At 50.0% G+C, this 25,024-nt stretch overlaps 1 long non-coding RNA gene across 7 annotated transcripts in view; it reads right to left on the bottom strand.

Moving 5' to 3' along the window:
* Positions 1-659: 659 nt before the first annotated feature.
* LOC138248894 (uncharacterized) overlaps positions 660-25,024 on the bottom strand; it is a 61,721-nt gene continuing 37,356 nt past the window's right edge. For 6 of the 7 annotated variants that reach the window (XR_011194655.1, XR_011194657.1, XR_011194651.1 and 3 more), the window contains 2 exons: positions 1,037-1,238; positions 660-753 (listed from right to left, as the gene is read on the bottom strand). This is a non-coding gene — a long non-coding RNA (uncharacterized lncRNA). The remainder of the gene's footprint in view (positions 754-1,036; positions 1,239-25,024) is intronic. The other variant, XR_011194652.1, reaches the window with a different exon arrangement.

The raw sequence follows: 25,024 nt of genomic DNA, 5'->3' as shown, positions 1-25,024 counted from the left end.
CATAACCCCTTCCAGCCTGTCCATGGGTGAGTGACAACACCCTTCTGTTACACCCTTTGATGTCCCCGAATAGTTTCCTAGTGGCCATTATAGCTTCATGGATGTCACTGTTGATTTTCAATGTTTGCAGTACCTGCTTGAGATAGGAAGATTGAATAGCACTTATGGTAATGGCAGAATGTGAGTTAACATCAACACATGACTTGTTTTTTCCAATGTTGCTGTTTAAGGACTGAACCAAGGACTCCTGCTGATACTGATGTGAAACTATTTTATTAATGACGATGTAGCTGGATTGCGGATTTTACTAATGATAATGTAACTTTCATAGATGTAATTTATTCAAGATTGTGATATTGAAAATGCAATTTAAAACTGGTTAAAAAAAATGTTATTGGAGATGCAGTTGGGTAGTTAGCTTTCACTAAAAAATACTAATGGTAGGTCAGCACTAATGAGGGACACATTAGCAAAGCACATTTACTTTTGATAATTATTGAAATTATGAACTATGATTCAATCTCAAGACCGGAGCCATGGATTATGCATTTCCTTTGTCCATTTTATTAATCAGCAGCCTTTACAATTAGAAAAAAAAACCCTTTATTTCACAGAAATCTTAGGGAAGGGGTATTCCACATAACCTATCAAACTCTAAATTCATAACATAGTCCATGTTTATGTCCCCTCTTTCTTCGTGAGATAAAAATGGTCAGTTCCTTCTTGTTCATTCCCGTTTGGAGCCGTCATTCCCTAGAAGAGAAAATACACCTTGTAACTATTCCATGCAGAACCAATATGACGTTCAAGTGGAGGGCACGCAAATAGCAATGTCACCTTAAATCTCAAATACAGTATTCAAAAGCATGATAATGGCAAAACAGTCATACTACTACCATAGGAAAGTCCCAAATGTATCCTGCATCAACCTTGTCACTGGGTCAACAGAAACCTCTTGCTAAAGTGGGTGTTGTCTTCATGTCCTTAAGCCCTTCACTGCCATGGACATAATGCTATTAAAGAACGAGTTACTTACCTTCGGTAGCGACTTTTCTGGTGGATACATTAGCTTCCTGTGGATTCCTCACCTAATGAATACTCCCATTGCGCCAGCATTCAACGGAAATCTTCTTCCTAGCTTCTGCACGTCGACGAGCAGTTGCCCACGCGATGCCGTCTGACGTCATACAGGCAATAAGAGGTCCTCGCCGACGTCAGTACCAACATTTTTTACGTGCCTGAGAATAATAGGCCATTGAGATGAAAGAACAATTGTAATATTTAATGATATTCCAAACAAACACATCATTCTGAGAATTCAACCTACCATTTTTTTTTTTAAACAAGTAAATAAATATATTAACTATATATATAGATATAAACATATATACATAATATATACAAATCCTCAAAACCAAGAGGAGCACACTCAAGAATTACTTGGTTAGACCAAACAGGCAACGGGGAGGCGGGTGGGACCGTGAGGAATCCACAGGTAGCTAATGTATCCACCAGAAAAGTCGCTACCGAAGGTAAGTAACTCATTCTTCTGATGGATACAACTACCTGTGGATTCCTCAACTAATGAATAGAGTCCCAAAGCAGTACCGCACTCGGTGGTGGTTGCCTGAATGGTCAAACCAAGAAATCCTGCAGCACTGACCGTGCAAAATGGCCATCCCTTCTGACCTCAGAGTCCAAGCAGTAATGCTTCGCAAAAGTATGAAGGGATGACCAAGTTGCGGCCTTGCAGATGTCGACCACAGGAACACCCCTAGCCAAGGTCGAAGAGGCCGACTTAGCTCTGGTGGAATGAGCTCTTATACCATCAGGAGGATCCTTCTTTGCTAAAGAGCAACACATTTTAATGCAAAGAGCAACCCACCTGGAGAGTGTTCTCTTGTGGACTGCCTTTCCTCTCCTCTTTCCCACGTATCCGATGAAAAGCTGATCCTCCAGCCTGAAATCCTTTGTCCTGTCTATATAAAAGCTTAGCGCCCTCTTTGGGTCCAAGCGGTGTAGTCTCTCTTCTTCCTTTGACGGATGAGGCGGAGGATAAAACGTGGATAGAGTAATTGTCTGGGCCAAATGAAAGGGTGAAACAACCTTCGGAAGGAAAGCAGCCTTCGTCCTCAACACCACCTTATCCCCATAAAAAGATGTATAAGGGGGTTTTACCGATAGAGCCTGCAACTCACTCACTCTCCTTGCAGAGGTAATTGCAACCAGGAAAACCGTTTTAAGAACCAATAATCTTATGGGGCAAGAATGCATAGGCTCAAAAGGGGACCCCCATAAGGGAAGTTAGAACCACAGTCAAATCCCATTGAGCCATAACGAAAGGAGTTGGAGGGATTTTATTCATAAGGCCCTTCAAGAATCTAAGTACTATTGGTGATTTAAATAAAGAAGGCTGGTCTGGAAGACAGAGAAAGGCTGACAAGGCAGACAAGTAACCCTTAACAGTAGCCACTGCACAACCCCTCTGTGCTAAAGACAAAGCAAAAGATAAAACATCTGACAAATGAGCACGTAAGGGATCAATCTGCCTCTCTCCACACCAAACCACAAATTTAGACCACCTATTAGCGTAGATAGATTTAGTGGAGTGTCGCCTGGCCGATAAGATAACATCCACTACATCAGGCAGGAGAGAGAAAGAACTCAGGTTGCCCCGTTCAATCTCCAGGCATAAAGGTGCAGGCTCTGGAGGTGGGGGTGTAAAACCTGCCCATGCGACTGCGAGAGGAGGTCTGCCCTGAGAGGGAGACGGAGCGGAGGGCACAGTGAGAGTTGGAGAAGGTCCGAGTACCACACCCTCCTTGGCCAATCCGGAGCAATTAAGATGACTTGAGCCCGGTCTTGGCAAATTTTATTCAACACACAAGGAATCAAGGGTATGGGGGGAAACGCGTAAAGCAACTGGTCGCACCAGGTCATCTGAAACGCATCCCCCAAAGCTCCTTGTACCGGATACTGGAGGCTGCAGAATAACGGGTAGTGCGAGTTCTCCCGGATGGCAAACAGATCTATCCGAAGAAACCCCCACATCTGGAAGATTAACCGAACTTGATCTGGATGGAGACGCCACTCGTGATCGGCCGAGAAATGGCGACAGATTGTCCGCACGTACGTTCAAGACTCCGGCCAGATGATTTGCTACCAAGCAAATCTGATGGTCCTTTGCCCAGGACCATAGCCGTAGAGCTTCGCTGCAGAGAAGGTACGACCCTACCCCTCCCTGTTTGTTTATATACCACATCGCAGTAGTGTTGTCCGTCAGGACCTGAACCGACTGACCAAGAAGGGACGGGAGGAAGGCCTTGAGAGCCAGACGTACAGCCCGTAACTCCAACAGATTGATATGAAACACCTGTTCTACTGGAGACCAAAGTCCCTTGATCTCCAGGTCCCACAGATGAGCTCCCCACCCTAGAGTGGAAGCATCCGTTATTACTGTGGCCACAGGCGTAGCTTGCGAGAACGGCCTTCCTCTGGAAAGATTGCCGTCCGCAATCCACCATTTCAAATCCATGGCAGCATCTCTGGAGATTCTCACCGAGCCTTCGAGATCCCCTTTGTGTTGAGATCACTGCCTTCGGAGGCACCACTGAAGAGCCCTCATGTGCCAGCGAGCATGCATGACCAACAGTATGCAAGAAGCAAACAGACCGAGCAGACGTAGGACCTTGAGGACTGGAATGACTGCTCCACTTTGAAACATTGGAACCAACGCCTGAATGTCCTGAATCCGCTGAGGCGGAGGAAAGGCTCGGTTCAATGTTGTATCCAGTACTGCCCCTATGAACAGGAGGCGCTGAGAGGGCTCTAGGTGAGATTTGGGCATGTTCACCCAAAAGCCCAGGTCGAACAACAACTGGGTTGTCGACTGCAGGTGATGCAACACGAGCTCCGGAGACCTGGCTTTGATCAACCAGTCGTCTAGATAAGGAAATACTGCTATCCCATTCCTTCTGAGCTCTGCCGCAACCACCGACATCACCTTCGTGAAGACTCGAGGTGCTGAAGTAAGACCAAACGGGAGGACCGCAAACTGATAGTGCTGCGACCCCACCACAAAACGGAGATACTTCCTGTGCGACCTCAGTATCAGGATATGAAAGTAAGCATCCTGCAAGTCGACAGACACCATCCAATCTCCATTGTTCAGTGACAAAAGCACCTGAGCTAGGGTCAGCATCTTGAACTTTTCCTGTTTGAGGAACCAATTCAAGATCCTTAGGTCCAGGATTGGTCTCAAACGACCATCCTTCTTGGGAATCAGGAAGTACCTTGAATAACAACCTTGACCCCTTTATTGCTCTGGAACCAACTCCACCGAGCCCTTTGAAAGGAGGACTTGAACCTCCTGTTCCAACAACAGGAGGTGTTCTTCTGAACAAGAAGATGGGCGGAGCGGAAAGTCCCAAAAGGGAAGGGTGTAGCCTTTTCTCACAATGCTGGTAACCCAGGAGTCTGAAGTTATGACCTCCCACTTGTGGAGAAAATTCAGTAACCTCCCCCCTACAGGAGTGGAGTGAGTGGGAATTGGTGGAAGCCTAAGGCTGCTTCCCCTGCTGCACCCCTCCAGAGGAAGAGGAAAAGGCAGAGTGCTGCTGAGAGGCTCCCCTAGTACGGACTCTACCCCTCCCTCTAAAAGATCTATAGGAGAGAGCAGAGGTAGGCTTCTGGAATTTCCCTCGAAAGGAGGAGGAGGAGGAGGAGGAGCCACAATCAAATCCTCCTAAAAAATCTGGAGGAGGCAGAAGAAGTGGCTTGCAAGCCCAGCGACTTGGCCGTGGCCCTGCTCTCCTTGAACCTCTCTAAGGCCGAATCCGCCTTGGCACCAAAGAGCTTGTTCCCAAAAAAAGGAAGGTCCAGTAGGGCCGACTGCACATCAGAGGAAAATCATGAGTTACGAAGCCAAGCCTGCCTCCTCGTAACTACAGCAGTGCCCATTGCCCTAGCAATGGAGTCAGTTGTATCCAACCCAGATTGGATAACCAGAGTTGCAGCTGCCTGAGCGTCCAATACTAGATTTAACAGCCCCTGAGGGACCTCCGTATGCGTTGATGCAATCTCGTCCATCAGGGCATAAATGTATCTTCCTAAAATACATGTAGCATTGGTGGACTTCAATGCCGTGCTACATGAGGAGAACACCTTTTTGGGTGCCATGTCCATCTTCTTGGAGTCTCTATCCGAGGGCACAGATGGAAAAGAGCCAGGAGCAGACCTTGCCGAGCAGGAAGCCTGGACCACCAAGTTTTCAGGTGTTGGATGTCTGGTAAGAAAACCAGGGTCAGCCGGTGCAGCCCGATACCTCCTAGCCACAGATCTATTGACAGCTGAAGAAGACCCCGGCTTCTTCCAGACTTCCAAAACAGGGTCCAGCAAAGCCTCATTGAACGGCAAAAGTGGTTCTGCTGATGTAGAGGCCAGGTGCAACACCTCTGTCAACAAATTCTGCTTGGCTTCAGTTACCGGCAAAGGAAGATCCAAGAAGCTAGCTGCCTTCCTGATAACAGAATAAAAAGTGGCCACCTCTTCTGTATACTCCCCAGGAGATGACAAGTCCCACTCGGGGGAAGTATCTAGGCCACTAGCAGTGTCCAGCCCATGGAGACCCTCACGAGAGTCCTCAATCTCTCCTTCCTCCATGTTTTGTCTCTGGTACTCCTGCTCTTCAAGGAGGTGGAGAGCAAGCCTCCTCGAGTGCAGCCTCTCCTCTATCCTCGGCGTCGACATGGCGTCAGCTGATGTTGAAGAACGACGCCGATCGAGGAGTCGCATGGAGAGAAGACTGCTTCGGAGTTGCAGGAGGTCTAGACGGCGCCACTGGTTGAAACATCGAAGCCACCGGAGCCAAAGTCTCAGGAGCCACCGGAGCCGATGCTGGCGCCGAGCCCACGTTCCCCAGGGGGAGAAAGGGCATAAAGGGTGCCGGTTGAAGCGGAGCCGGAGCACCCATGTTGAAGGCCAAAGGGCCCGAAGGACCAGCCGGTCCACCACCTGGAGCCATCTGCTGGAAGATGGAAAACATCGCATTTAAAAATGCGGTACTATCAGCTCCAGGGGCCGGGAAAGCCGGGTACTGGGGTGCCTGGTTCGAAGGCGACACCGACCTCGACGTCTGCAACGACGGAGAAAATATTTGAGGCTGTGGAACCTCAAACACTGAAGGTGGTTGGCCCGATGACCCGGGCGAAGTCAGTGAGGCTGGAGAAGGCAACGGCGTCGACGGATGGGGAGTGACAGTGGGACTGACCTCCCAAGTCTTCAGACGTCGAGTTGATAGTGACCTCGACCTCTCTTTACTCGACCGGCGCCGTGATTCTCGATGACGCCGGGAGTCCCGATGACGCCGATGAGACTTTGGTGACGAGGATTTTCGATGACATCTCTTTTCCTTCCTTTTCGACTTTGCCAGAAAAAGCTTAGCCTCGCGCTCTTTCAGGGCCTTAGGATTCATATGTTGACACGAATCGCACTTGTCAACATCATGATCGGAACTAAGACACCACAAACAGTCTTAGTTAGTTACCGACATTTTGCCCCCACACTCACGGCAGGGCTTGAATCCTGACTTTCTTTGCGACATTGTAATCTCAAAGAAAAAAAGAGATCCAAAAAACACACTCACTGTCGAACAGCAACAGTAGCTCCCTCTAAGATAACCGTTTCGAATGGCACGGAAAAAAGTGAACTGACGTCGGCGAGGACCTCTTATTGCCTGTAAGACGTCAGACAGCGTCGCGTGGGCAACTGTGACGTCCTCGTCGACGTGCAGAAGCTAGGAAGAAGATTTCCGTCGAACGCTGGCGCAATGGGAGTATTCATTAGGTGAGGAATCCACAGGTAGTTGTATCCATCAGAAATAGGCTGATCTGCCCCCAGGGAGGGCAGAAGCCATTAGGCACCAGGCATGCTTTTATTTATATTGAGAACAGGAGTGACCCCTTAGGCAAGGGTTGTTCCCCCCTCAAGCTATTTTTTTAAAAGATCATTTCTGCCCCCCCCACCCCCCCAGGGGGCAGATTGGCCTTTATTAATTAGGCCGATCTGCCCCTTTTGGCAGGGGGTGGGGTGCAGAAGCCACTAGAAACCAGGTTTTTTTTTTTTTTTTTTTAAACCTTTATACTGATAAGGGGTGCGACCCCTTATGCAAGCTCACAAATGGCCTAAAGTACAAATTACTTACCTTCGGTAATGAAATATCTGGTAGAGACATATTCTAGTTGCAGATTCCTTACCTTAGAATTTCCCCCCAGGCGTTAGACTGTATCTGGAGATTTTGCTGCGAGCAATACCCTTGGGCGTCTGTAGGTGGCGTTGTTCGACTCCGCAGGCATCGACTGATGCCTTGATGACGTCTGGAGTAGTACACTGACGCCGCCCTCCCGCAGTGATGTCAGTTTCTTTTAACGACTTTCCACGCCAGAGCGCAGAGCCGCTAAGAACACTGAGATTGGTGTGACAGAGCTAAGGACCTGAAAGGGTGGAACACCTGTCCCCAGAAATAATTTCGCAAAGCGGGGAGGATGGGCGGGCGGTAAGGAAGCTGCAACTAGAATGTGTCTCCCACCAGATATTTCGAATACCGAAGGCAACTAACCTGTACATCTGATAGAGACTTCTAGTTGCAGATTCCTTACCTTAGAATTGATACCCAAGCAATGCCATCCTATGTGGGGGGCTGCGAACAAAGATCATACTAGAAAGTCTTGCAGGACTGAACGACCAAAGTAGCCGCCTCGACGGACCTGACTATCCAGGCAGTAATGCTTATCAAACGTGTGCAGGGATGCCCATGTAGCTGCCCGACAGATATCCAGGACAGGAACTCCGCGTGCTAACGCAGTGGAAGCCGCAATTTCTCTGTTGGAATGAGAACGCAAGCCTTCAGGAGGTTGCTTTTTAGCCAAAGTGTAGCACATTTTGATGCAAAGAAGCACCCATCGAGAGATGATATGCTTTTGCACCGCCTTCCCTTTCTTAGCACCCACATAGCCAAAGAGTTGATTGTCCACCTGGAAATCTTTAGTACAATGGAGGTAGAACACCAACACTCTTTTTGGGTCCAGACAGTGGAGTCTCTCCCCTTCTCATGGGAAGGGTGTGGGAGTGTGTAGAAGGTAGGCAAAGTGATGGACTGGCCTACATAAAATGGTGTAAATACCTTAGGAAGGAATGAAGCTCTAATGCGTAACACCACTTTGTCAGGGTGTACAGACAGGTTTGGAGGCATTGAAGAAAGCACCTGGAGCTCAATCACCCTGCAAGCAGAGGTGATAGCGACAAAGAAAGACAGTTTGAATGTGAGGATCCGCAAGGGACAATTATGCATTGGCTCAAAGGGGGTACACATTAAATAAGTAAGTACAAGATTAAGATCCCACTGAGGCATAATAAATGGAGTGGGAGATAATTAAGTGGGTGAGCCCTTTTAAGAACCTACTGACAATAGGAGATTTAAAGAGTGAGGGCTGATCAGGTAACCTTTAAGGGTGCCCAAAGCAGAGCCCTGCTGGGCTAAATAATGAACAGAAGAATCTCTGACAGAGGGGCACAAATGTGATCAACAGATTTGTTGGTACACCATGCCACAAGATTTATTCCAACGACAGGCATATACAGTTTTAGTCGATGGATGCCTGGCTGCCAAGAAACATTGCAGACTTTGGGTGGAAGGGCAAATGCATTCAACTGTTGCAGCTCAATCTCCACGCATGAAGGTGGAGGTTGGACAGGTGCCGGTGGAGAACCGTCTCCTGCTGCTGTGACAGAAGATCTCCCCAAAGAGGCAGTCTGAGTGGAGGATGGATGGACATGCTCAATAGCTCTGGATACCACACTTTTCAAGCCCAGTCCGGAGCCACCAAGATAACTTGGGCCCGGTCGTACTTGATTTTCTTGAGAACTCTGGGTAGAAGAGGGCTAGACGGGAAGGCGTACAGGAGGCTGGAGCTCCACTCGAGATGAAAAGCGTCTCCGAGCGAGTGCAGTCTTCGAAAATTCCAACGTGCAAAACAGCTGACATTGCATGTTCTCTGCGGAGGCAAACAGATCTAACCAAGGCTCTCCCCACTTGAGACCTTGCGTCACCTCCAGATAGAGACGCCATTCGTGATCGACTGTGCGTCGGCGGCTGAGTTTGTCTGCTCTGGCGTTGAGAGCCTGCCAGATGTTCAACCATCAGCATAATGCCCTGATATTCCAGCCATGTCCAGAGGCGTAGTGCTTCCTGACAAAGGGTCCAGGACCCTACCCCGAGTTGTCTGTTGGAGTACCACATGGCGGTAGTGTTGTCTGTGAACACCTGCACCACTTTCCCTTAGAGAGGGAAGGAATGTTTTTGACCTAAGCCTGATTGCCCGGAGCTCCAGCATTTTTATGTGGAGCCCGACTCCGCCGGAAACCAGAGGCCTCTGATCTCTGCTTCTCCCATGTGGCCACACCAACCCACAAGTGACGCATCTGTCACTATAGAGAGATCTGGTTGGGGAAGGGAGAGGGATCTGCTGTTGACACAATTTGGATTCTAAAGCCACCACTGCAGGTCTTTCGCAGTCCCCTCCGAGATATGGACCATGTCTGAGCGATTTCCCTGATGCTGCGCCCACTGGAACTTTAGGTCCCACTGCAGAGTGCGCATATGCCATCTGGCATGTGTACTAGCAGGAGACAGGAGGCCATGAGGCCCAGCAGGCTCACACTCACCGAAACCCAAGACCGAGGCTGAAAGAAAGATCTGAATCATAGCCTGAAGGTCTTGGACTCGCTTGTCTGGAGAATAAGCGAGAAATCGCACTGTATCCAGAACAGCTCCAATGAAAGTGAGCGTCTGAGAGGGAGTCAGGTGTGACTTCGGCACATTTATAGTGAACCCCAGCTTGTGCAGGAGGTTCGCCATAGTCTGAAGGTGAGAGACGACTGTCTGGGGAGAAGGCGCCTTCAACAGCCAGTCATTGAGGTAGAGGAAAACTGAGACCCCTAACCTGCACAGATGAGCTGCAACCACCGCCATCATTTTTGTGGACACCAGAGGGGCGGTGGTAAGGCCGAAAAGGAGCATGGTAAACTGAAAGGGCTCGTGACCTACCATGAATCGTAGTTAACGACTGTGGGCAGGCAGGATGGGGATGTGAAAATAAGCGTCCTGCAAGTCCAACGCTACCATCCAGTCTCATGGGTCTAAGGCAGAAAGAACCTGAGCCAGGGTGACCATTTTTAATTTCTCCTTCTTGAGGAAGTAGTTCAGGACCCGAAAGTCTAGGATTGGATGTAAGCCCTTGTCCTTCGTTGGTATAAGAAAGTAGCAGTAATAACAACCACAACCCACTTCTGGCACAGGGACTCTTTCTATAGCTCCCTTGGCCAAGAGAGCCATGACTTCCTGGTGGAGAAGCACAAAATGATCCTCCGGAAGATGATGGGAGGATGGTGGCATGTGTGGTGCTGCAGATTCCAAAGGAGGGTGGGGAGGAGTAGCCCTTCCGAATGATCTGCAAAACCCACCCATCAGTGGTGATAAGTTCCCAGAGGGGCAGGTGATGGCGGATCCTGCCCCTAACTGGGTAGGAGTGCCGGGACTAGGAGGGTTTGGAGACTGCAGCGGGGAGGGGGGGGGGGGCAGAGGTGGAATGGACAGACCTATGGTTCCCTGTCTCACAGCCACGTGGAATTCCGCGACCTCGGCCATGCATAGGCTGCCCAGCGTGCGTGGCACGATGGCTGGGTTGAGGACATGACAGGGTGCCCCTTCCGTGTTCCACGAAATGGATGAAAAGCTGAATGTGGTGGGCGAGTGGCGGAGGAAAGACCAAGGGTCCGAGCCGTAGACTGGGAATCATTGAATCTCTCCAAGGCAGAGTCCGCTTTGTCTCCAGAGAGACGGGTGCCATCAAAGGGCATGTCCATGAGTGACTGTTTGACATCCCCCGAGAAGCTACAAGTGCGTAACCAGGCATGGCGCCGTAAGACCACTGTTGTTGCAACCGATCTGCCCAGAAAGTCTCTCGTATCCCGCCCACAACGGATAGTGAACTTTTCTGCATCTCTCCCATCTTTCACTGCTTGGGAGACGATAGCACGGGCCTCCTCCGGTATCTGCGGCAGGACTTGCGCAACTGTAACCCACAGGGAGTGGGTATAACGTCACAAAAAACATGCAGTGTTCACAGACCGCAGTGCGAGGCTGCAGGGAGAAAACAACTTCTTGGCAAATTGTTCCAGCCTTTTGGATTCACTATCCTGGGGTACGGAAGGGAATGCGCCTGAAGAAGTGGAAGCCTGGATAACACGACTCTCAGGAGTGGGGTGTTGGGACAGGAATTTTGGGTCAGTCGGTGCAGGCCAATGGCGGCTAGCAAGAGTCCTTTCACAGGAGCCCCTGTGTTGGGTTTGGACCATGTACCCAAAAGGACATCGGTGAGGGCCTCATTGAATGAGAGAAGGGGTTCTGAAGTAGAAGCCCCAGGCTGAAGCACCTCAGTCAGGAGATTAGACCTGACTTCCACAGTAGGTAGCTCAAGGCTGAGGACCTCAGCTGCCCTACTGACCACCATACTGTAAGTTGCTTCCTCCGCCGTAGCCACACTAGGAGGAAACAGCATGCCAGCGTCAGGAGAAGTATCCAGACCACTGGCTTCACCCAAATCCTGTTCCCAGTCCACAGCATGGTCATCCTGGTATTCATAATGGTCCAGGGATCCATCCAATTCCTCCCCATAGGAACAAGGGTCCGAATCAGACCTTGGGTGAATAGGCCCCACTGAAGCCGATGGTGCAGTCGACCGATGCCTCTCCGAGTCGTCTGGGATAAATTCTTGTTCTCCTCCAGGGGAACCCACAAACTATGGGTACCTCTCGAATCCCTATGAAGTTGGCAAAAATATAAATAAAAATACGTATTTTTTTTTAAAAAAAACTTCTTAGCCAAAGCGTAGCACTTTTTGATGCAAAGAAGCACCCATCGTGAGATGTTACACTTCTGCACCGCCTTCCCTTTCTTCGTCTATTCACACCCATGCCGATCCTGGTATGACCAGACAGACAACTGGGAGGCGGGAGGGACCGTGAGGAATCCACAGGTAGCTAATATATCCACCAGAAAAAGCGTTACCGAAGGTAAGTAACTTGCTCTTCTGATGGATACAACTACCTGTGGATTCCTCACCTAATGAATAGAGTCCCAAAGCAGTACCACCTCGGAGGGTGTCTGTCTGGTCAAACCAGGAAATCCTGCAGCACCGACCGCGCAAAATTGCCATCCATTCGCACCTCTGCATCCAAACAATAATGCTTCACAAAGGTGTAGAGGGAAGACCAAGTCACAGCCTTGCAGATGTCCACCATCAGAACACCTCTGGCCAAAGCCGATGAGGTTGACTTGGCCCTGGTGGAATGAGCCCTGATCCCCTCAGGAGGATCCTTCTTTGCCAATGAGTAACATATTTTAATACAAAGAACGGCCCACCTGGAGATCGCTCTCTTGTGGACGGCCTTCCCCTTCCTCACGTATCCAATAAAGAGTTGTTCATCCAACCGGAACTCTCTCGTCCTGTCGACATAAAAACTGAGAGCCCTCTTAGGGTCCAGACGATGGAGTCTTTCCTCCTCCTTAGATGGATGAGGAGGAGGGTAGAACGTCAAGAGAGTTATTGATTGTCCCAAGTGAAATGGAGACACCACCTTGGGGAGGAAAGCCACCCTGGTCCTCAAAACCACCTAATCCTTATAAAAAGTGGTGAAAGGCGGGTGAGCAGAAAGAGCCTGCAGTTTGCTAACACGTCTAGCCGAAGTGATGGCCACCGTTTTGAAAAACAAATATCCTAATGGGCAGCAAGGAAGTCAACACCAAATTCAAGTCCCACTGCGGCATAATAAAAGGCCTGGGAGGAAATTTATTAGTAAGCCCCCTCAAAAAATCGAACAACCAAAGGAGATCTGAATAGGGAGGGCTGATCTGGAAGATCTAAAAAAAGTCGAAAGGGCCGAAAGATAGCCCTTAACCGTGGGCAAAGCACAACCACGCTGAGCCAATGACAACGCGAACAACAAAACATCAGAAAGATGGGCACTTAAGGGATACATTTTCTTCTCCCCACACCAACGAACAAAATTATCCCACCTACTTGCATAGACCAACTTGGTGGAGTGTCGTCTGGCTGATAAAAGAACGTCCACCACCTTCGGTGGGAGAGAAAAGGAACTCCGGTTGCCCCGTTCGATCGCCAGGCCTGAAGCTGCAGGCTTTGGAGGTGGTGTGTCGAACCTGCCCCTGCGAAAGGAGGTCTGCCCTGAGAGGGAGACGGAGCGGAGGGTACAGTGAGTCGGAGAAGGTCTGCATACCACACCCTTCATGGCCAATCCAGAGCTTTCAGAATGACTTGGGCCCGGTCTTGCCGAATCTTCCTCAAAACCCGAGGAATCAAGGGTATGGGAGGAAACGCGTAAAGCAACTGGTCGCACCAGGACATCTGAAACGCGCCCCCCAACGCTCCTTGCATCTGATACTGGAGGCTGCATAACGACTGACAATGCGCATTCTCGAGTGGCAAAGAGGTCTATTCAGGGAAAAAACCCCATCCGAAAGATGTAAAGAACTAGATCCGGATGTAGACACCACTCGTGGTTGTCCGAGAAGAAGCGACTGAGCTTGTCCGCATGTACGTTTAGGACCCCGGCCAAATGGTTTGCCACTACACAAAGCCGATGGTCCCGCACCCGGGACCAGAGTCGCAGAGCCTCTCTGCAAAGAAGGTACGACCCTACACCCCCGTTTGTTGATATACCAAATCGCAGTTGTGTTGTCCATCAGAATCTGAACTGACTGACCGCAAAGGGAAGGGAGGAAGGCCTTGAGGGCCAAACGAATCGCCCGTAGTTCCAGCAGATTAATATGAAACCTCTGCTCTACTGGAGACCAACGATCCTTGATCTCCAGATCCTCCAGATGAGCTCCCCACCCTACGGTGGAGGCATCCATTATCACTGTGGCCACCAGAGTTGGCTGCGAGAACGGCTTCTCTTGAGAAAGGTTGCCTTCCACAGCCCACCAGGCAGGCAGGATGGGAATATGGAAACAAGCACCCTGCAAGTATAACGCTACCATCCAGTCTCCTGGGTCTAAGGCAGACAAGACTTGAGCCAGAGTGATCATTTTGAACTTCTTCTTGCAGAACAGAATGAGGGCCCGAAGGTCTAGGATAGGACATAAGTCTTTGCCTTTTTTGGGCACCAGAAAGTAGCAGGAATAACAACTACAACCTACTTCTGGCACAGGGACACTCTCTATGGCACCTTTGGCGAAGAGAGCCGTGACTTTCTAGCAGAGAATTGCCAGATGATCATCTGGTAAGGGGCCGTAAGATGGAGGCATGGCCGGTGGGGATTACCCCCTTTGTATGATATGCAAAACCCACCTGTCTGTTGTGATGGTCTCCTAGTGGGGCAGGTGAATGCGAATCCTGCCACCAACTGGTATATGAGGGTGGGTACTGACTAGGAAGGTTTGGAGGCTGCACCAGGGTGGAGTGGGCAAACCTGTGTTTTCCTGTCCCATGGGCCTGCTGGATTCTGCATCCCCGGTGGCTGTAAAAGGGACCCAACAGGAAGCCCGTTCCGTTGCCACAAAAGGGGCAAAATATGGACTGTTGGTGGTGAGGTGAAACAGAGAGGCCAAGGGATCGAGCCATAGCCCGGCACTCAAACCTCTCATGCGCTGAGTCCGCCTTGTCCCCAAAGAGACAGGTGCCATCAAAGGGCATGTCCATGAGGGTCTGTTGGACATTTCCTGGAAAAACAGATGCCCTCAACCAGGCATGGCTCCTCAAGGTCACCGTCAACTCATCTCATTTACCTGTAGAATTGGTTGTGTCCATTTCACAGGGAATGGTGAACTTAGCTGCATCTCTCCCATCAGCAAAGGCTTGGGAGATGTTAGCCCGGGTCTTCTCCAGGATCTGCGGCAGAACTTGCACAACCGTATCCCACAAGCAGTGGTTAAAGCAGCACAAAAGGCATGCAGTGCTCACCGACCGCAACGCCAGACTGGAGGAAGAAAACCTCATCTTCTTACCAAGTTCGTCTTTGATTCTCTATCCGGGGGAGTGGAAAGTAATGCACCAGATGACAATGATGCCTGGATGAAAAGGCTCTCAGGTGAGGGGTGTTGGGCCAGGAATTTAGGGTCGTTTGGAGCAGGCTGATGGGGGCGAGCAATTCTACTGTTTACAGGAGCCCATGTTCTGGGTCTGGACCAAGTACCCGGAAGGACATCAATAAGGGCTTCATTGAAGGGGAGGCTCGGCGGTAGAAGCCCCAGCTTGAAGCACCTCCGTCAGGAGATTCGTCCTGACCGCTACAGTGGACAGCTCCATGTCAATGACCTCAGCCACCCTACTGACCACAACAGAATAAGAGGTTCCCTCCATCGTAGCCACGGTAGGAGGAGAATGCATGCCAGCATCTGGAGAAGTATCCAGACCATTAGCTTCACCCTATTTCTGTGCCCAGTCCAAATCAGGGTTATCTAGCTGGTATTCTAAAGGGTCCAGCGTCCCCTCCTATCCTTCCTTGTATTTGTACCCATAGTAATAAGGGTCCAAACCCAATCTGGGGTGAGAACCACATCGAAGTCAGAAGCAGCGTCGGCAGGCGCCGTTCTTTCTCCGGGTCATCGTGGGTAAGAATTGGGTCAACATTGATCGTGTGCACCACCAATATCAGAAGCACTGATGACCTAGCTGGTGTCGGGGAAGGTCGCGATGGCACGACCAGGGTCAGCAAGGATCCGGAGGGACCACTGGGGGCAGAGGCCAAAGACGCTGGCGTGGAACCAAAAGGGCCCTCATATGAACCCCTAGGCCTCGAAGGTGCCACAGAAGGGTCAGAATGACCAAATATGAGGCGCATGGCCTCAAAACACATTGAGTTTGGCAAGGGTCGCCCTGGCTCACGGAAAACTGGGGTGGTGCGGAGGACAGCAAGGACACTCCTCCCACGTCGCATCGGCTGAGCGATGCGGTGAAGTTGGAAAACGCCTGGCCTTCTTTGACAACTTCTTTCTCTGACCTGAATAACACGAATATTATGATGATGAGTGGTGGTGACTCCGCGAACAGTCTCAAGACACTCCTCATGAGTGACACCATGAACGATGCAGTGTCGAGCGTCGGGCCTTCATGAGCTTTAGGGACCGCTCCCTCAAAGCCTTCGGGTGCATGGCCTGGCACTCAAAGCACAACTTCAGGTTGCACTACAAACACAAACGGACCGGATGCCGATCTGTCCCAGACATCATATGGTGACAGGCCTCGCAAGGCTTGAACCCGTTCTTCGGGGACATCATGAGGCGCCAAGGGTCAACACAAAAAACAGACAAAAGGGTCCAATACACTTAAAAAATTAACAGGGTATCTCTTCTCCACATCAGCGTGTGGCACAGAAAAGAACAGACGTCACTACGCCGATTTCCTCAAGTAGTGGAACTAAAATGTTGTGGATGATTGCATGGCAAAGTAGTGGCTTATGGAAGGTAGGTATCCATACACAGACTTTTGAAAGGTTTCTCTAATGGAAGGTAAACCTCAGTCAATTTCGAAGTACTTAACTTTTGTATGATACAACAAGATACAAGTAGGAAAATACAGGTCTGGTTGAGATGGGAACTGGGGGCAGCAAACAACACTCTACAGCCTTTTCCCCTGCTTAGGTCAGACTTTAGAAGGACAACATGGTTGAGCCTTTTTTGGGCGTTTCAGGTATGAAATCACTAAGTGTCCTTTTCACCCTTGCTACGTTCTCCAGAACATATGAAGTGGAGGCTGACGCTTCTGTAACAGTAAGACTTTCAATAACAGGCAAAAGAAAGTGAAGGAAAAACACAAGACTTCATGTGGTTGTCTGATGAGGAACAAAATACGCAATGTACTTTACCCTCTGGATTTGGAGGATAAACAATTTCTAGTACCAAGAAGTTTTATGACTCACATTGTATGGATGAAAAAACTGGTTATTATCCAGTCCGTCCAATGAAATCAGGTGATCAGAAGATGAGCTGGAATCCAAAGGCACCTAACAGTGAGCTGTAGCCTCGGAGTTCTGAGCAGTATCCACCAACTGATAGGGAGTAAAAACCGCTAGTCCTTAGGATTCACAAAACCTATTGGTCCTTGAGGTGGGCAGAAGACTTTAGTAGGAGTGTGAACCTCTGGGGCCATGTGTAGGAAGTTGGCTCTGTGTATACTATTTCAAAGTATGAAATAGTCTGCACAAATCCCAAGGTTTCCCCTTACAGGTAAGAAGGTGGCAAAATCAGATAATACTAATGCACTATTTGTGGGAGTGTGGTCGAGCAGTAGGCTTATCAGAGAGTACTCTTAAGCATTTGTTGTACACACACAGGCAATAAATGAGGAACAAAGACTTACTCCAGTCCAATAGGTTTTTATATTGAAAAATATTTTCATAGTTTATTTTAAGAACCACAGGTTCAAGATTTACAGTTAACACTTTAAATGTAAGGTACTTCACTTAGATACTTTAGGAACTTTGAACAAAAGCACTATCATATACAGTGTTTGCAAAAATGGCAATAAGCTATTTTCAAAATGGACAGTGCAAAAATCAACAGTTCCTGGGGGAGGTAAGTAAAGGTTAGATTAGGAGGAAAGTAAAACACTTTCAAGTCTCAGTTCTGGGGCATAGGCAGCCCACCGTTGGGGGGTTCAAGGCAACCCCAAAGTTACCACACCAGCAGCTCAGGGCCAGTCAGGTGCAGATGTCAAAGTGGTGCCCAAAACACATAGGTGCCTATGGAGAACAGGGGTGCTCTGGTTCCAGTCTGCCAGCAATTTAGTACCTGCGTCCTTAGGGGCAGACTGGGGGGGGGATGGAGGGGGGGAAGGGAGGGAGAATTGGGCGCACAAGTAGGCATACAAAATACACCCTCGGCAGCACAGGGCCAGCCGGGTGCAGTGTGCAAAGCAGGCGTCTGGTTTCAATGGAGGGACCTGGGGGTCACTCTAGTGGTGCAGGCAGGCACAGGGGGTGGTTCTTGGGACAGCCACCACCTGGACAAGGGAGAGGGTCACCTGGGGGTCACTCCTGCGCTGAAGTTTGGTTCCTTCAGGTCCTGGGTGCTGAGGGTGCAGTGTTGGTTCCAGGCGCCGGACCCTTGTTGGAGGTCGCGGTCAGGGGGCGCTTCTGGATTCTCTGCAGGCATCTCTGTGGGGGCTCAGGGAGGGGTCGTCTCTTGTCACTCACTGGCTCGCAGACACTGGGTAGTCCTCCCTGTAGTTTTTGTTCTCTAGATCTTGAGCCGGGGGCGTCGGGTGCAGAGTGTGAAGTCTCACACTTCCGGCGGGAAACGTGAAGTCTTTGAAAGTTGCTTCTTTGTTGCAAAGAAGTAGCTGGTTTTGAACAGGGCCGTTGTTCAAGGGAGTTTATTGGTCCTTTAATCCAGGGCAGTCCTTTGAGGCTTCAGAGGTCGCTGTTCCCTGATGGATGCGCCGCTGGTTGTAGGTTTTCAAAGTTGGAGACAGGCCGGTAGGGCTGGGGATAAAGCAGTTGTGGTCGCCAGTCTTCCCTGCAGGCTTGTAGGTCAGCGGTCCTCCTCGTTTCTTCAGGTTGCAGGAATCTAGTTTCCTAGGTTCTGGAGTGCCCCTAAATACTAAATTTCGGGGTGTGTTTAGGTCTGGGAGGGCAGTAGCCGATGGCTACTGTCCTGGAGGGTGGCTACACCCTCTTTGTGCCTCTTCCCTGTGGGGAGGAGGGCACATCCCTAATCCTATTGCCCCTAATGCCCATTGCTTCACAGCTTGTGTGCTGGTGGGGAGAAAATGACTAAGTCGACATAGGACTCCCCTCAGAGTGCCATGCCTACCTCCCACTGCCTGTGGCATAGGTAAGTCACCCCTCTATCAGGCCTTACAGCCCTAAGGCAGGGTGCACTCTACCACAGGTGAGGGCATAAGTACTATGCCCATACAGTGGCCAAGCAAAACCTTAGACATTGTAAGTGCAGGGTAGCCATAAGAGTATATGGTCTGGGAGTTGGTCAAACATGAACTCCACAGTTCCATAATGGTAACACTGAAATCTGGGAAGTTTGGTATCAAACTTATCAGCACAATAAATGCACACTGATGCCAGTGTGCAATTTATTGTAACATACACCCAGAGGGCATCTTAGAGATGCCCCCTGAATGCCAACCAGAATTCTAGTGTAGGCAGACTAGTTTTTGCCAGCCTGCGACAGACGAGACATGTTGCTGGCCATGAACAAAGCCTGTACTGGGTGGAAGTGCTTCTCACCTCCCCCTGCAGGAACTGTTAACACCTGGAGGTGAGCCTCAAAGGCTCACCCCTTTTGTTACAGCACCACGGGGCATCCCAACTAGTGGAGATGCCCGCCCCTCCGGCCACTGCCCCTACTTTTGGCGGCAAGGCTGGAGGAGATAATGAGGAAAACAAAGAGGAGCCACCCACCAGTCAGGACAGCCCCTAAGGTGTCCTGAGCTGAGGTGACCCCTGCCTTTAGAAATCCTCCATCTTGAGTTTGGAGGATTCCCCAATAGGATTAGGGATGTGCCCTCCTCCCCACTGCAAAGAGGCACAAAGAGGGTGTAGCCACCCTCCAGGACAGTAGCCATTGGCTACTGCCCTCCCAGACCTAAACACACCCCTAAATTCAGTATTTAGGGGCTCCCCAGAACCTGGGAAACTAGATTCCTGCAACCTAAACCAAGAAGGACTGCTGACCTGAAGCCCTGCAGACAAGACGGAGACGACAACTGCTTTCGACCCAGCCGTACTGGCCTGTCGCCGGACTCAAAGAAAACTGCAACAGCGACGCATCCGACAGGGACCAGCGACCTCTGAAGCCTCAGAGGACTGCCCTGAACCTAAGGACCAAGAACCTCCTGTGAACAGGAGCCCTGTTCAAAACCAGCTACTTATTTGCAACAAAGAAACAACTTCCAAAGATTGCACATTTCCTGCCGGAAGCGTGAGACACTACACTCTGCACCAGACGTCCCCGGCTCGAGATGCAGAGAACCAACACCACAGAGAGGACTCCCCGGCGACTGCAAGCCTGTGAGTAGCCAGAGACGACCCCCCAGGGCCCCCACAGTGACCCCTGCAGAGAGCATACAGAGGCTCCCTCTGACCACGACTGCCTGTAACAAGGGACCAGACGCCTGGAACCAACACTGCACGCGCAGCCCCCAGGACCTGAAGGAATCTAACCTCAGTGCAGGAGCGACTCCCAGGCGACCCTCTGCCGAGCCCACCCAGGTGGTGGCTGTCCCGAGAAGCCCCCGCTGATCCTGCCTGCAACGCTAGAGTGACCCCCCCCCCACCCCGGTTCCTCCATTGATTTCAACCTAAAAACCGATGCCTGCTTTACTCACTGCACCCGGCCGCCCCTGTGCCACTGAGGGTGTACCTTGTGTGCCTTCTCGTGTCCCCCCCCGGTGCTCTACAAAACCCCGTGGTCTGCCCCCCCAGAGGACGCAGGTACTTACCTGCTGGCAGACTGGAACCGGAGCACCCCTGTTCCCCATAGACGCCTATGTGTTTTGGATACCTCTTTCCTGTGCACGTGACTAGCCCTGAGCTGCTGGTGTGGTAACTTTGGGGTTGCCTTGAAACCCCAATGGTGGGCTGCCTATGCCCCAAACTTGAGACTTGTAAGTGTCTGTCTTATCTCCAAAACTAACCTTTACTTACCTCCCCCAGGAACTGTTGATTTTTGCACTGTGTCCACTTAAAATAGCTTATTGCCATTTCTACAAAGACTGTACATGATATTGTGTTTATTCAAAGTTCCTAAAGTATCTATGTGAAGTACCTTGCATTTAAAGTGTTTGATGTAAATCTTGAACCTGTGGTTCTTAAAATAAACTAAGAAAAGCTATTTTTCAATATAAAAACCTATTGGCCTGGAGTAAGTCTTTGAGTGTGTGTTCCTCATTTATTGTCCTGTGTGTGTACAACAAATGCTTAACACTACCCTCTGATAAGCCTACTGCTCGACCACACTACTACAAAATAGAGCATTAGAATTATCTCTTTTTGCCACTATCTTACCTCTAAGGGGAACCCTTGCACTCTGTGCACACTACTTCTCAATTTGAAATAGTATATACAGAGTCAAGGTCCTACATATATGTACTCCCTTAAACATACACTGCAACCTGCCCATGAGGCTACCAAGGGCCTACCTTCGGGGTGCCTGACAAGTAGTAAAAAGGGAAGGTTTAGGCCTGGCAAGTGGGTAAGCTTGCCAAGTCGAATTGGCAGTTTAAAACTGCACACACTGACACTGTAGTGGCAGGTCCGAGCCATGGTTACAGGGCTACTAATGTGCTGCAGGCCCACTAGTAGCATTTGATTTACAGTCCCTGGGCAACTCTAGTGCACTTTACTAGGGACTTACCAGTAAATCAAATATGACACTCATGGATAAACCAAACGGTACAAGCTCTATAGGGAGCACTTGTGCACTGATTAGAAGTGGTGAAGTGCACAGACAATAAACCGTCAAAAACGGACCAGAAAAATATTGTAGGAAGGCAGCAAAACGTTTGGGGATAACCCTGCAAAAAGGGCCATTTCCAATATCACACCTGCAGGATCTGATGGTGAGCCTCAAAGGCTGAAGCCTCTTGTTACAGTGCCATGGGGCACTCCAGCTAGTGGAGTTGTCCGCACACGGACAAAGCCCCACTTTTGGCAGCAAGGTGATCAGGAAAATTATGAAAAGCAGGGAGGAGTGACCCCCCCAAAACTCACCCCTCCCCCTGCCATCTAAAGCTAGGGCCATCCCTAGGGTGTCCAGAGCGGAGGTTGCCCCCCCCCCTTCCTGCAGAATCATCCATCTTAGTTTGGAGAACAGAAACCAATAGGGTTAGGTTTGCGTCCCCCTCCCCAAAGGTAGTGGACACAAGAACGGGGTGTAGCCACCCTCTGGGACAGTAGCCATTGGCTACTGCCCTCTGACCCCTGTAACCCCCCTAAATCCAGGATTTAAGGGCTTACCTGAACCCAGCTCATGAGATTCAGGCTGACCTGACAAGAAAGAAGAAGGACTGCTGAGCTGAACCCCCAGCAGAGAAGACAACGACAACTGACTGCCTCAAAAAACCTGCACAAAAACAGTGAGGCATCCAGCGGGGCCAGCCACCTCGACCAAGTTATAGAAGTCTGTCCTGCACCCAAAAGGACCAAGAACTGCAGTGGACAGTGGCCCTGTCCAAGAAGGAAACATCCAGGGACTCTGGCACACCTCCAGACACGTGAGTCCTGACCACCCTGCACCAGACACCCTACGGCCGGTGACCACGTGGCCCAACCAGCTAAAGAATCATCAGGTGATTGTGAGCAAGTGCCCACCCTGGGTTGACCTTTCGACCCCCCCACAAAGATGCATACAGAGGGAAGACCGAGGACCCCGACCCCTGAACGCGAAAGCACTGGATGAATATACACGCACTGTGAGAGACTGGCACCTTATTGCAGTACTCCCCCACATTTTTGCCTGGTTTCCGAATGCAACTTGGACTGGAGTGCACTGGGATCCTGCTAACTAGGTTCCCGGTACCAGTGTTCTTTCCCTAAAACATTTTAAAAGTGATTGGATACATCTTTAGCTATCACTACAAGTCCCTAGTAATAAGGTACTTAGGTACCCAGGGCATGCAGTACTTTGGATAAGCCCCTGGTGGCAGTGGCACTGATTGTGACAACCTCAAGGGACATGCATCAAGATGTGCACAGCACTGTCATAGCAGACAGTCTCCTGCTGCAAACCTAAAATACAAACTCTACTTGGCACACTACCTGTGTGCCCGGTCCACCGTACACTGCATTAACTATGGGTAAGACACCCCTATAGCAGGCCTTACAGACCTTAGGCAGGTTACTCCATACTATATGTGAGGGCACAGCTGAATGAGCAGTATGTTCCCACCGTGTCCCTGGCAAACCTGGGATATAGTGAGTGAATAGAGCTGCCATTTTAATGTATGTGCTGGACACTGGCCAACATGAGATTCCCAGCAAAATAATGGCTACTCTGAACCCTGGGTTGTTTGGTATCAAACCACTCCGAATGATAAATTCAAACTGGTACCAGTACTGGATTTATAATAAAATGCACCCAGGGATCACCTTAGAGGTGTCCCCTGCAAAAGCCAACTATCCTGGCATATTTTCTGACTGGCTTCATCCAGCCTGCCACACCCACACAGTCCATATACAAACCTTGGTGGAGAGCCCAGTCTCCCTGGTTCGTAAACCAATGCCCTCCCTTGGTGGAGGAGCTAACCACCCACTCCCCCAGGAACGTGCAAAACCCCGGTACTGAGCTTCAAAGGGCTACAGCCCCTGAAACTCGATCCTCCAGGCCTGCTGCTAGCATCTGAGGGGTTGCCACTTTGCAAAACACCAACTTTTTGAGTGAGCAAAGGTGGGAAACCACACAAAGATTAGGAGTGGCGGCCTAGCATGCACCACCTCTAAGGTGTTGTCTGCGAAGTGGACCCTCAAATTCAGTTTCCTCTATCTTGAAATGAAGGAAACTAGCCAATCAAGTTTAGGGAAGTCACCCTTCCCAAAGGAAGTGGACACTAAAGTGGGTGGAGCCACCCATAGGTAAGTGTCCCATTGGACATTACCAGGTTTCCCCTAGAACGCCCACTAAATTCTGTATTTATTGGACATCCCTAGAACAAGAAATCAGATTTCAAAATACAAAGAAGACCTGCACCAAAGAAGATCCAAAGCAAAAGAACTACAGACCTGTTGCACAAGAAAAGGCACCAAACCCTGCCTGCTGCACCCAGGACCTGCAAATTGCTGCTGTGGAGGAGCTGGACACTGGACCGAGCCCGAGAAACCCAGGTAATATCCAGGCTTAAAGAATCACCCCAGATATCCCTTTTGAGTGGAGGCACCACTCAAAAACCAAGCAAGATCCAATAAGCCAGTGAAGGTCGCTTCACTGGCTGGCCGATATGTCCACAACCGGAATTTGCAGCCGGACCCCACGACACACTAACTACCGTCCCGGACGTGACCTACAAGTGTGCCAAGATTGGTGGCACTGTGCCCTCCAGTGGCCGAGTTACGCCAATTCCCTGGGACAACCTCAAACCAGCTCCCCAAGAGCTGAAAGGATCCGGAGGAAGCTCCTGTAGAGGGACTTTAATAACACCCTGGGACCTACCACCAGAATGCTCACAGTGTCCTGTAAGCAGCCAGAGAGACTCACCTCCAAAAGGACTCAGTTGCGCACAGCTCTGGATCTCACCCCGCATCCGGCCGCTCTGCGCCCGCAACAAGGAACCAGCTGTGCTCCACTGATCCCCAAACCCTTGCGACCTCGACAGCCCAAGGGGACCCCGAGAAACCATCTTTTCCAAGTGGCCCCTACAGGTGGCCATGTGCCAAAAGCGTTTCCTACACTGCTCCCGCCGGAAATGGGAGCCGCAAGAGGCTCTCCGGCTGGTGCAAGGTGCCTACTGACTGCTGCGACCACCCTGCAAAAAAACAAAAAAATAAATAAAAAATAAAAAAAAACACACAAGAGACTGGTAACTTAATTGTACGATTTTGAATGGTAACTGTACATTGATTCCAATGATGCGTAATTATGGGCAGAAAGACTAACTTTATTACAACTTTTAAAACTAATATCTAAAAAAGTATTTGAAAGATCTTGGTCTTAAAAATTTAATAAAACTGAAGTATTTTTATAAACTCTGGTCTCGAGTTATTCATTGAGTGCATGTGCTGCATGATTGGTTTTGTGAGCACAACAAATGCTTAGTACATCTCCTGGATTAGCCTAACTGCTCGACCAGCTACCTTAACAATTGTAGCATTAAGTGGTCTAATTTTTGCTCATGGAAACCAAAGTGTGGTCACCTGGACCCACTGCATAGTGTGCCTAGTTTTGCACACTGCATAGAAGGCCAGCCTCCTACAGATGCCTAAAAGACCACTGCACCCG

The sequence above is a fragment of the Pleurodeles waltl genome, chromosome 8 (genome assembly GCF_031143425.1).
Source record: "Pleurodeles waltl isolate 20211129_DDA chromosome 8, aPleWal1.hap1.20221129, whole genome shotgun sequence".
Taxonomy (NCBI): Eukaryota; Metazoa; Chordata; class Amphibia; order Caudata; family Salamandridae; genus Pleurodeles; species Pleurodeles waltl.
This window is presented reverse-complemented; position numbering and strand designations above follow the sequence as displayed.